This window comes from Dendroctonus ponderosae, unplaced genomic scaffold (assembly GCF_020466585.1).
Source record: "Dendroctonus ponderosae isolate FM_Combo_2020 unplaced genomic scaffold, Dpon_F_20191213v2 Dpon_F_20191213_8, whole genome shotgun sequence".
Lineage (NCBI taxonomy): Eukaryota > Metazoa > Arthropoda > Insecta > Coleoptera > Curculionidae > Dendroctonus > Dendroctonus ponderosae.
In genome coordinates, this window is record NW_026019016.1 from 2,595,175 (window position 1) to 2,608,812 (window position 13,638).

The 13,638-nt window shown below is 36.5% G+C and overlaps 1 protein-coding gene across 2 annotated transcripts in view; it reads left to right on the forward strand.

Annotated features, from left to right (window-relative positions):
* Positions 1 to 10,101: 10,101 nt before the first annotated feature.
* Positions 10,102 to 13,638, forward strand: part of LOC109544827 — a 67,778-nt gene continuing 64,241 nt past the window's right edge. Inside the window, exon 1 of one of the 2 annotated variants that reach the window (XM_019915184.2) lies at positions 10,102 to 10,445. The gene's annotated coding sequence lies outside the window, so the exon portion shown is untranslated. The remainder of the gene's footprint in view (positions 10,446 to 13,638) is intronic. The other variant, XM_019915183.2, reaches the window with a different exon arrangement.

Sequence of the window (13,638 nt, forward strand, 5' to 3'; positions counted from 1 at the left end):
AAATGAATCCGCCTCAACAATATAGAACTTATCTACAATAAATATGTTCAAAAGCAAGCAAAAAGTCAAATGGAAACTTTGAATTGACCATATTTCGAAAACTAAACACTTTCGGAAGAGACAAACTTAAGATAACTGTTTCAAAATTAGGAGCCTTCAAATAAAAAAATGGTTTTGGGCAGTTTTTTTCATCAAGAAATGGGACTAATTAAGACATTTTTCCTAACAGAAAAACTTAATGTTTTTATTTTGTTAATTTGTTGATTTTACTTTGTATCTTACAAAGTAAAACTGAAAAATTGCAAATTTCGATTTTATTTCTTAACTTCTTCATTACTGGAAATATAAAAAATAAGTACATTTTCAACGGATCACTTGTAGAGAATGAGTGTCATAAATAGAAAAATTTACGATACTTCACAAAAAAAGTTGCAAAATAAACTGGGGCTTCTCTGAATGGCACAATCTGTATATTTTGATAACATTTGATAGGCGCACTGAGCCCGAATTCAACAAAGTCTTTAAATAATCTAATAGAAAACACCAGTTTTAACAAAAAAAAAAATTGACTGGAACAAAAATGAACCTTCGAACGGGACTTTCTAAACAATGTGTCCAGCAGCCTACCATATTCCAAAACTCATTCTTCTCGCGAAATCCCCAAGGCATCRGACTTGATTTACAGAACTACGGGGTCTTTGACTCAAATCGAGCGCCCCATTCTTCTTCGAACACCCTTGGCTTTTTCAATATTCCGTAAAGGAGARGATTGCTCTGGAAGTAAAAGCTCTACCTGTATATACCCAATAACCTTTATTTTGGTAGAAGTGACATCTTGGTGTTAGTAGTTTTTGTATTTTTTGTACCTCRATTTTACAAATGACCAAAATTCCTTGAAWTTTGTTTCTACCTTYGAACAAAAAGTATTGTGCGGTACACCCRTGTTTCACATTCTATGTAGACAGACCACCATGTCCAATTGTCCATACGGTATGYTGAAGCAAATTTTATTAGTCACTTGAACAACTGAACTACAGAGTTTCAGTTTRATTWTGCCAAAGGCCATAMAAAATTATTTTTSACTGTTACCCAATAAAGAGTGTAAAGTGGAAATTACAAACGAGTTTTTTCGTAAAATTTCCAGAACTACTAAAAAACGTATATGTTTTATAAATGATGGAACTCGAGAAGACCAAAGCTTTCTAATGATTTCAAAATTTAACTTATCGATTCGAATTTTTCCCCCCATTTTTTCATTAAACAGGGCGATTTTTTCTTATTTACGCGAGTTAAACTTTCCAAATGATTATCTGTTAAAAATGTATTTGTTTTCTATTTCCAGTAATAAAGAAGCTAAAAATAAATAAACAATCTTGTTGTGATTGGCTGGTGACCGTCATATTAATTGGTCAAAAGTGTTCTTTGGTGTAAGAGGAAAAAACACCATTTTTAGGGCTCAAGAACATAGTGTTTTTTGATCACATAAAAGGTAAAAGCATGTTACCAGTTACAATATTAGACTGATCGAGTTTATTCGTCTTGAAAGACATAAAAAAAATTGCAGAAAAAAGGTGCGCTTTGCTTGCGCACAAGAGAACATTAATTCTTACCGAGTGTCTCAAATTCACATGGCAACCCCAACTTACCTTTTTTTTGCACTCTTTATTCGTTACAAATGTTCTGTTGCAATTTAGAATTATTTTGTGTTTCCAAAATAACCCTTTGTATAGTATATGGAGTAGAAACAGCTGGTTTATTTACAATTAAGAGGATAGCTAGACCACGAGTGAACTAGCAGGAGATCGCCGGCCCTCACAATGTTGCGCGATTAATCATCGTAAAAAGACAAAGATTAATTACAACAATGAGAGATTGGGTGCCTATGAATTGCTAGAGATCTGACTGGCTTACGCCCGGTAGGTGAAAAAACTGTAACATTTGCTTAATATGCAGGACCGACTTTGAAAAATCATCTGCGACAATGATGGTTTAAACACTTCTGTCCTTGCAGGATTCTTACTTGCAGCTAGTGAGTGAAAAATGATCCGCTCCTGTTCTGGCAGTGTAAATAATAGTGAGTTCATCTGTTTGAATATTTCCTCTTGGGCTCATAATGTCATTGGTAACCAACAGTGCGGTGGTCCCAAAATCCACTTTGCCTTGGGCCAATATCGAGAATTAGAGAAGGATTTGTTGAAGGTCTTACCGTAAATGTGCCGGCTAGTTTGTTATTTCTTACAACTTGATTCCTTTCATTATTGTAAAATAACGTTTCAATTGCTCTTCTTTAGATGATGACACGTTATGCCCAATACCAGGCACCATTCAGGGGGTGATAAATGTCTTGTTCTTTCAAGTGTTTTTTATAAGCACAAGTGGCTTTGAGGGTGGTCGAAAAGAATGTTCAGTTTAACTTAAAGTGACCACATATTTATTATAATTTAGTTATATATTTTTTGTTGTATGTATTCATACATATATGTACTTGYATAAAAAYGTATTTATTATTAATTAGTRGTAACTATAAAAACATTTGTGAAAAATTATAGTTTGAACATCATGATTTTTATCAAATATGTATTATAGGTTTTTTACAMTTGATATAGATTTTAAAGTTTTGACGTTCAACTGTGCAAATGTTAATATATTTTTACAGTACATTTAAAATAAGAAATGCAGATATTTTCTAAAAWGCGAGACGAGCGAGAAAATATTTTGTTTTCTTCTTTGGCCGAATATAACGTAGAATGTTTTTTATTTAACATACAAGCGTTGCGAAGATTCATTTTTAGTAAGCATTGATAACGACATGTTTTTTCTCAAACAAGCAGCTAACAGAGTTTGACAATACCTTGAGTGTCCCAATATGAATTTGCAATACAAATATGTGTGGTCACTTTAGCTTAACTCCACCGTGAGACATTCAGGAATTCCAGATGTTTTTTCTGACTACGAACAACCAACATTGAAAATTCCCAAATAAACCGGCATAAACACCTTATTGCCGTAATACTACGATGAAATGACCGAATCCATTCGATTTGAATGAAAACATTAGCGATTCGTTGCAGTGCATTTATCCGCATTGGCGTTGCTTCTCTTTGCCAACAAATAAAACCTACAAGTTGTTTAATGTAACTGTTGAACTTTCGCACAAATAATGCTTGCCAAAAGTTTGCTTTGGGACAATTGGAGATTAATCAAACTGTGCCTTATTAGGTTACTAGTCACATAGTGAAAGTAACGTGGAAAAATTGATCAAAACGCTTCAGAGGCTTTTATGCGGGAATGCGTTAGAAAAAAGCTCTTTCTGCTAGTCAGTGTGATTGAAATGCATACTGAGAATAAGCGTCCGAGATTTTACCATATTTTCAACGTGATATTTAGGGGTTTTGTTGAATGAGAAGCTTAAATTTGATCTTGACTTTGCTTTTGCATGTAGAGGTCAAGTTTTTACGTGTTTTTCTCTTTTGAAGGGTCGAAACTTTTGCGTGCATGCTGGTTTCACATTTTTTTCCCCGAAAATCAGTTGTTCTATTATCTTTACGGAAAGTACATTATTTCAATATTCTTCTTCAAAGCAACTAATCGACGCATGTAAGTTTCAAAAAGTCAACTGTTATAAAAAATAATAATTACTACTCAACTGTACGTCGAAATGCTTGAATTTGGGCTAAAACAATTTTAACAAGGAAGTTAGCAAAATAATTTTCGCATGTCCATAAAATTTGTAATTTTTTCTGTGACAATAAAGCATATTTTGATTCCGATTTTCCAAAACACATGCATTGATTACTTCGAAGGAAAATATCTCAAGAACGCTTGTTCGTAGGGGCTTTTAACAAGAATACCTTTTTTACACAAAAGTGAGAATTAATTTCCTGGCTAAAAAATGCAAAGAACCAAAGTTAAATTGAGGCTTTGCAGACTCATTCCTATATGCAATTTTCTCTTTAAAACACCTGAGGAATTGCCCCGTAAAATATCCGACTTTTATTTAAAAAAACCCGGTATATGTAAAACTTCTTCTTCTGCTTCGCTGTTTTTTCCGCTGATTTTGCTAAAGCAGCGAATTCCTAGTAAGAAAGGAAATATTCGCAACCCAATGCAAAGTAATCAAACACTGTTTTAAGGGCAATAGAACCGTTTATTAAACCATGCATACCAGAAAACGAACTGCTACGTCACACCGATTGTTGTTATTTTGTTATTGCAAATATCCGTTTACTTTGCAAACTCAATCGCATTCTTTCCGCAATTTCCACTAGATCCAGTAAGCGCGTAAACTAACAAAAAAGCCATATCGACACTTTAAGTATGCGCCTCTGATTATGCGGCTTGAAATCGCTTCAAGTGTGCAAAAATAAGTTGATAATTAATAATATTAACATCTATCTTCACAATGTCAAGTATCAAGATATCTCTTGGCGCCTGCTTATCTAATGGATTTAATAGAGCGATGGGCCAAATTAGGTAAGTTCGTCCAAGAAGATGGAAAACCTTGAGGGACGCAATTTCCGCTCTATTCAAGCATTAATCGCTCCAATTCCAAAAACGCATCTCATATAAGGAAAAATGAAGAATCACATGCGCTTCTAATGAGGAATAAAAAAACACGGTACCTAAAGCTAAAGGTACATTGTTTTACACATTACATTACAAATTTGCTCATTTTGGCAATTATTTCACCAAAATCAAGCAAAACTCTGATCCACAGTCGATTTTTCTGTTTGAATTTAACCCATATATTTACCCGCCAAAACAAAATGTTAGCAGAGCCTCAGACAAGGAACAAACATAGATAAAGACTGATGGGAACAAGTTGCGCGATAGATGATAACGCAACCGCTCATCCGCCCGACAAAGTAGTGCCATTATTTGGCCGATTTGGCATGATAGTACGTAACGACATTCACTGGATTTGCGCAAAACATCATCCTTAGGGTGAGAATTTGGCAGAGGAATAAAAATCGGCTCAAAAAACGCCTTTTTTCTGGATTAACAGGATTAACATGATGGGAAAAATGCAGAAATTAGCGGCGCGCGTACACAAAATTCATCGTGGCGTTTAGGAGTTTTTGCAGACACACGTTAAATTCACGGATGATGCTGGGAATTTATGAATTTCGCTTTGTCGGATGGGAACAACATTGTTTTATGTAGATGATGAAGGAAAAAAATGTGCCAACAGTAAAGTTGGTAGCAATCAGTATTATATGTACAGGGTGTTCGCAAAATGCGTTAGGAAATTTTCAAGGGTGATTCCACAGGTTCAAATAACAGTAGTAAGTCATGTAGCAAACAACAATTCGAAATCGGAATATTTTCCGAGTTACAGCTCTTCAAACTTGATTTTTTTTTAATTTTTGACCGCTAGAGGGCCAATTGCAACAGTAAGTTTTAAAAACGGATTTTTTGCGGTTTCAGATGGGTTAAGGTATGTTGAAAATATTTTAGTTCTATTCCTGAGAGACTTTGACTTCTTTTTTGTTGGAGTTTTATTTTTCTAGCTGGTCAAATAAAGTGGCGGGGGAAGGCCAAACAATGGTTCAAAAAGTTATTGATAGCGCCGTGTTGGCTTAACAAATTGCAGTTTATTTGCGATTGCAAGCTCTTTATCTATCCTTAACATCTCCTGTAAAATATTCGCCCGTATGATTACAACTTTAGCCGCCAGAGGGCACGCTATAAAAGTCGCCAAACCTGGACCAATAATTTGGCTCCCAATTGTTCCGCACCACACATTGACACTAAATCTAGATAGTGGATGCTTCCTGTAGTCCGTAATCGTTGAACAAGACGAGTAAAAAATCTGCATTTATATCGGTGTCTCCCCGGGAAATGCGCCGCATACACTCTTGAAGCAGCAAGTGTCAAGAATTATTACGAGGTCGAAAAGACGACAACGACGGCGTCTCGGGTGTCAATCCGTCAGATGCGAATTATAAAAAGTAAAAATTAATAACCTGAAAAGATCTAAATAGTCTAAACCGACGTAAATTAAATTAACCTACATGCTAGGTATTGAAGGAAACAATTTTCAATAACTTAAAGTGTTTTGCGCAGTTTGTCAAATTGCAGTTGATCACCCGTCGGGCTGTCAAATATTGCGACACTTAGAAAATGAATGGGAAATTCAAAATTTAATTAAATCAATTTAGGCCATTATCCGTGAAAGTAGAAAAAAGAATGTAGTATTATTATGATTACTAATATTACTAACAGCATGTGAGGAAAAACTCTATTACTATCCAGTGGCGCACGCCTACTCTCTACTAGTTTATAGGAAATGCTACACTAAGAGCCGTTTCACACTGGCCACTCTTCAGCGCTTCTCAGTCGCGCTGTGTGAACAGGCTCTTACTTGGCAGAAGCTGAAAGACCTCACGCCAACAAATGGCGAGGAGAGTGGTTCCAGGAAGATAGTGGATGACAATAGATGTTTGGGTTCCAAACACAGAGGAACAAGTATTGGACATAATTCCGGAAGAGCCTTTCAGAGGCACTCACAACGTTGCACAACAACTGACACTTTCCCAGGCACCAGGTAAATACCAGCTACATTCCTACCATGTATGTAAGATCACATTAAACCAATGGATTACCGAACACCGGTACAAATTGACCAGGAGTTAATTAACCGAATACGAGAAGCTGCTCAAGAAGAGTACATAATAAGGTGATTACACAGGCACTAATTTGCAAACAAGAATAGAACAAGTAGAACAATATCACTCCCACAAAAAATAAATGCAATTCTCTCAAGAATAGAATGAAAGTATTTCCTTAGCCTGCCTTAAACCCGTATTTAATACTTATTGTTGCCATTTCGCCCTCTAGCGGCCATTTTCCGAAATTGAAAGTAATATTAATAAGGTATCAAACCGGCAACGCGGTAATGAGTCTCGCTACCCAATCAGCCGGGACTGGCTTGACGGTTAGGAAAATTGTCTACGCCCAGTACATGGAAAACAGGTGTTGTGGTTCTGCAAGTGTTGAATATCTTGAGTGTTGAAGTGCAATTCTTAGGCAGTCAGGTAATAGCCGGTGTTGGGGAGTTCTAGACAGCCCCAACTCAACGATAATCATGGAATTTTAAGAAAACATTGGCTTGAAGTAGCCACACATAGTACCGGTAAATTTGATCTGGTCTCCAGCCTCCATTTTCGTTTCAAAATACATATACAGCCTCTCTCTAAATAGCCTCCTGGTCATGAATTCCAGGTTGTCTTTATATTGTGCTGTGACGACATGATCTGTCTGTCGAATCGGCATAATATCAGTTCCCATTCTAAAGCACAAGAAAATAGAAAAATAATAGTGAGGAAACGCGTAATAGGTTTTCTCAATTTCATTATGCTCAAAACAAGTATCCAGAGAGGGAGGAAACACCTGCTATGCACTTCGGTATTCACCAATACGGTACACATCAAACCTGGAGAGGCGAACACAGTCCCTGGAAGGCTGGACAAAGTTACAAACCCCATTAGAAACCTGCTGACAGCTGGTATGTTATGGAGATACAACAAGTTATGAAGTGGACACCAATCGAAAAAAGAAAGAAAGGAAGACCGAAGGCAACATGAATGGGTGGAACACAAAAATTTGCCAGCGAGATGAAAGCAGGCCACGTTTGACAGAGAAAGTGCAGTATATAGAATGTTTGCCTTAAAGAACCGAAGTGTGAGGGGAGAAACCTGCAACCAAGGGAATGGGGGAATATAGAAGACAATCCCGATAAACCAGTGCCTTTTGTTACATATCGGACTATTGTTTCTAACAAATTTAACATCAGTTTTGGCTATCGGAGCTGGGGTACCATTTTACCACCAAAATCAAGTCTTCAAATTTAAAACTTGCCCCAAATGCAAATGAGGGTGTACAAAACATAATTCATAAAAAGAAGGAGGATGTCATTTACTGCAGAAAGAGAGATGAGGGAAAACATAGCAGACAAGTGCAGAAGACTCGAGGACACCGTGAGAGACTGGAATGGTTTTTTTGAGTTTCATACATCCCCTTTTCATCAAGGCCTGCGGGAGAAATAGAAGCAACTGCAGAACATCTAAGAGTGAAACGGAACCGTGATAGTTATAATGGAAATTGAGTCTACTCCATACTAAGCCCAACTTCAAGGGCATTCGAGAACCTTCATTAGTAGAAACTGATTTTTTCTACTCACCAAGAGCTTGATTGATCATGTTTTTAGGTCAAATTGCTATAACGAAAGAGCAGTACCAGAACTTGGAGGACCTTACAAAATTTGTGCAAGATCAAATGTGCTGCAAAGAGATTCTACCTAGCTGATATTAATGAGACAAGCATGTGGCAACGGTGAAAACACGCATTCGGTTTGTGTATAAAGTTCAAAAAGGTTGTTGCGTTTTTTTGCACGATCTGAGGCTACATACAGGCAAATGTAAAACCTCGGACAAAACGGCAAATCTTGACACACATACTTTATTCTGTGTCATTTTTATATGCATCATATACCGGGTGATTCAAAATTGGCGTCATTCCTCTGGACGTGTTGTCTGACGGCGTTTTAGGAGTACAGCAAAAATAGTAAAAAAAAATTATTGAAATTAAAAAGTGAGAAATTTGAAAAACTATATTAGAAAGACGGCAACAATGTTGCAATAAATAGAGAAAGTGACAATAAGATAGACAAGGATGAACGGTAAATTCAACAGGAATCGTTGAATGACAGAACTCATGATCTAAAAACAAACATACATTTGAGTCTCCAATAAGTGCCAAACAAGTGCTTGTGCACCTTGTTATCCACTCTTCTCAAGCAGCTTACATACGTGGTAAGAATGTAGCCGGTATTTCTTTGGTGCCTGGGAAAGTGTCAGTTGTTGTGCAATGCTCTTCTGGAATTATGTTCAATACTTGTTCCTTTGTGGAACCCGAACGTCTACTGTCTTCCACTGTCTTCTTGGAGGCGATCTTCAGTACCTCTAGCCCTTTGTTGGTGTGATTCCCCATAACTACTCGCATATCAGCAAATTCGTAAAAAGAGCTTCAAAGTACGTCACAGTTTGACAAATTATTGTTATTATTGACAAGGGCTATCCACCTGTAACTATCTGTTGATGACAAAAAACATGATTGCCGCTTTGACTTTTCATCAAAAAATTGTAGTAGAGAACTTTTTTAATATCAAAAATATTCGTAATTTGACGCAAAGATATTCCAATATGCTACCAATTAAACACGGGACACTTTCAAAATAATGCTTAATAACACAGTTGAAATTTGCGATTTTCAACTGTTAATATATTCTAGAAATTATCGAAAAAAAAGTCAATATTTTCCTCTTGCTCTCCAAGTGCGCCCCTATTACCCCTTAAAAGGAATGACGCTAATCTTGAATCACATATATAACAAAACATTACAAATCACAGGTATTGTAAACCGAGCACTTTAAATGTGTGAATTATTTAATGGCCATTTCGACCGAAATATACAGGGTGATTTAGCCGAAAAACAAGCCACTTATTTATGCGCCAAAATGAGATTGTGCGGTTTCGCTGCTTAATCGTGTTTTTCGTTTCAACAATTCATAACTCCACATGCAAAATTGTTGCTCAGATGTTTGGGCATCTCTTCTAACGTCGCCAAGTGATTGAGGTGATCTAGCTAAACCCAACTAAATATATAAAAAGTAAAAATTAAGAGCCTGAAAAGACCTAAATAATTTAAACCGACCCAAATTGAATTAACCTACATGGTAGGTACTGAAGGCAACAATTTTCCATAACTTAAAGTGTTTTGCGCGGTTTGACAAATTGCAGTTGATCACCCGTCGGGCTATCAAATATTGCGACACTTAGAAAATGAATGGGAAATTCAAAATTTAATTAAATCAATTTAGGCAATTATCCGTGATAATAAAAAAAGAATGTAGTATTTTTGTTTATGTGGCATTATTACTACTAATTGGGCAGAAAGACCGATTGGGTCGATAGCCTTTTTCTGTAGAAAACAAAGATTATTTATAATAAATTATATTATATATATAAGCGGATCTGTGGAAAAACTCTATTAATATACAGGGCGCACGCATGCTCTCTGTGATCCGAGAGCAGTCTTTGGCTGTTGCTGCATAGAAGCCGGTAACAATTTCAGTTGTGGACAGCGCGTTATAGCATTGTCGACGTCAAATTTCATTCGGGTCCGCAACAAGTGAAGACGTCGACGTCTCGTTAAAAAACTTTTTTTTCCTACCTAAGGATGTATACAAAGTTAACCGAACCAATCAAGAAAATTGACGTAGTTCCGAGAGTTTTTATAGTGCTTACATCTGACATTTCGTTCGTGCTTCATATTCCGTGCGTGAGAAAAAAACTGTTTAATTGAATAGTTGGATGAGCTGGGTTCTGTATACGTCCAGCTGCCCACTAACATTCAGCTGGAACCTCCTCCGTCTTACCAACAAGGTAAATAGTCTCCTGGCTTCCCTTCTGCAATGGCATGTTTGTGCCAGGTTTCTGGGTGTTGGATCAAATATTTCTACCTCGTGATGGGTGCATGGTGTATTTATTTTATTATATTATATATGTGGAATACACCAGTTATACAAACAGAATATATCTTAGGTGGCAATGTGCAAAATCCGGCATTCTGCAAACTGACCAACTCGAACTCGCCAAGCATTTTGCAGAGTCGATTACATACAATTATTACTACAATATATATAGGATTCAAATATTCGAGAATTCAACAAATATTGGAGTAGTAGACAACTAGTGAAAAAAAATCATCATCAAATCATTCATCGGGAGATCAACATGATTTCAATGTGATGATCAAAGACCATGTGAATATCCAGGATTCTTCACAGCCACCTGCTCTAAAAATTTTCATAGCATGTGGATCATAGATAACATGTGCATGCACATCGAATTCCTTTAAGTCTCAATTTAATGCCAATACACAGAATAAACAGATTCCTTATAATATAAGGAAACGTAGAATAAGAATAATTTATTTTATTATATTATTATATATTTTTTATTATAAAAGTATACAAAGTGCATATACGCACCTTCGAATATTCGAATACTCAAATTTAATTCCGAGCCCTTATCTAGAACATCATTGATAAGTACAAAACAGTCGGACGATAATGCGATTGACTTGCAAATTGGGGCACGTTGTACTTTAATGGTACGCAAACACTGCGTAGACTCTTTTCACTTTCACCAATGGTACCACATGTTTTTTGCTGTTCCCTAATGGGCGCAGATTTTACGTCGTTACATTTTCCTCAATCAAAGGATTTTTCAAATTTGGGTTCCTTAAGGTCTCCTAAGCATTGGCCGGGAATTGCATTTTCCTATGTGTCCTTTGATGATACCTAGAACATAATAATTAATACATCAGTCAGACAAGGCCTTCTTCAAAGTTGGCTGAATTGGAGTCAGCCTGCATCTTAATGTTCTCTAAGTGTTCAGTCAAAATATCACCCTCCGATGAGCAAATCAAGACCAATACTTGCATAGTCTTGGTCTTGCGAGTCTTTCTTTTATCTAGTGAAATTAGACGGAATTAATTTAATGATAACAAGAATAATAATTAAATTAAAAGATAATAATCATCAATACCGAACGATAAACAAATATCCAAAGTCAGAATAGTCAGTCAATTTATGTCTTTACCATTGACATTTTTTCGCCTGCTTAGGCGTAAGGGTAATAAGTAATTGCTTGTTGTAAGGGTTTTGAAGAAACGAAGTCAGCTTGTTTTATTTCATGCAAAGTTCCTTTTTTTGAACTTCTTATGGCACGGTGTAAGTTATCGGAATGCGTTACCGCGCCGTTATTTCAGGCAAAATACGCAAGTCTTGCAGGTGGGTACCCCGGATTAAACAGATCGGTAGATGCATTAGTTTACGTTTTTTGATGGGATTAACAAGGGTTCACAGTCATATCAAAAGTAGGTACTCATGAAAAGTGCTTTGCCGGTTCGGCAATCAATTTGATGTACAGGGTGATTTAAAAAAAAAGGTGTCTTGGAGTACAGAAAAACTTATTTAAAAGATTAATTGTTATTAAAAACTCCGGTAACCACAAATGCACATGAAGCAAAGAAAATAAGAGACAATACCATGCGTTGAGGTTAGGATAACGATTGCGGTCGGCAGATATCTTTTTCTTAACGGTCCACACCAGTCCTGGCTGATTGCGCGTGCGCGTCTCATTGCCGCGTTGACAGTTTGATACTTCCTATTGCGAACGAAATTATAACCTCACAAAAACACGGTTCCTTGTGCATTCCAGCACCTTTTTAGTTCACTGGCTGTTGCTGAAATTCATGCTAATTTCATCGTTAGTGATTTCGTTTTGGAAAGATTTGGATTCTTGGAGTTTTAGTAGTCATGGATCTTGTTTGTTTTTTTATTGTTTTCTGCTTTCTAAAATAATGAACAGATATATTTAGAAGTTGTCTATGATCTTCACTTTAATTATATACATGATTGTGGAAAATCCGAAAACTATGCAGCATAACTTTTTAATAAAACATTAATCATACAGCTATCTAAAAAAAAAATAAACGACTTTTTCTGAGGTTAGGCGTCGCTATTTGATCAAGACCAGGCCGTTAAAAACCAACATAGCGGCAACATGGAAGTGAGACACGCAAGCGCAATCAGCCAGTACTGGTGTGGACGGTTAAGAAAAAAATATCTGCTTGCGGACAGAACAGCCGCCCGAGTGCTGCCATCATATGGGGCAAATGAGTGATATACCTAAATTGGTCACAACTGTCATCCAAAACCACCTGTTAAGGGTTATGTATCATTGATCAAATAAAATACAATTCTGTTGTTAAAACACAATTGTTCCCAAGAGCAAGAAGTCCTGCCCGTTTCACTCAACATCTTTGTGTCCCAATAACTTTGAGTCTGGGCTCATATTTTGAGCAGCTTCTCGTATTCGGTTAATTAACTGCTGCTCAATTTGTACCGGTGTTCGGAAGATCAGAGAATTAATGTGGTCTAATGTCCTGAGTATATTACATACATGGTAGGAATGTCGGCCCTTCATCGGGGGAGTTATCGAGACAATTAAGTATCCGGTGTTTGAAAAAGTGCAGTTGTGTAATGCTTCAAGTACTCCTGGAAGGCTCAGCTGCAATAATTTCTAATACCTGTTCCTCTAGGTCTGGAAACCGAGCACCTTTAGATTGTCCACTATCTGCGTCCATCTCAGGCCACTCGTCTAGTGTGTAGCTCTTTGCTGGTGTGAGTTCTTACAGCTTCTGCTATGTTACTGTGGCATTTTCCCACGACTAATCGCATACTCGCAAATTTGCTGTTGGTTTACATTTTGTGAAAGAAGCTTCAAAATAAGCCACAGTTTGACAAATGCTTGTTATTATTGACAAAGGCTGTCTACTTGTAACTATTTGTTAATGACAAAAAACATCATTGCCGCTTTGACTTTTCATCAAAAAATTCTAGAAAAGGACTTTACAAAGAAAATACGCGTTATCAAAAAAAAATTGCAAGCCATATTTTCAATAAATATAAAAAATTGAGTAGTTTTTGGGTGTAAAAGCATGACTAGATAAGTAGCCATTATTATTAAGTAGTTTATTTTACATTAAAATTCTACTGGTGAATGTTGA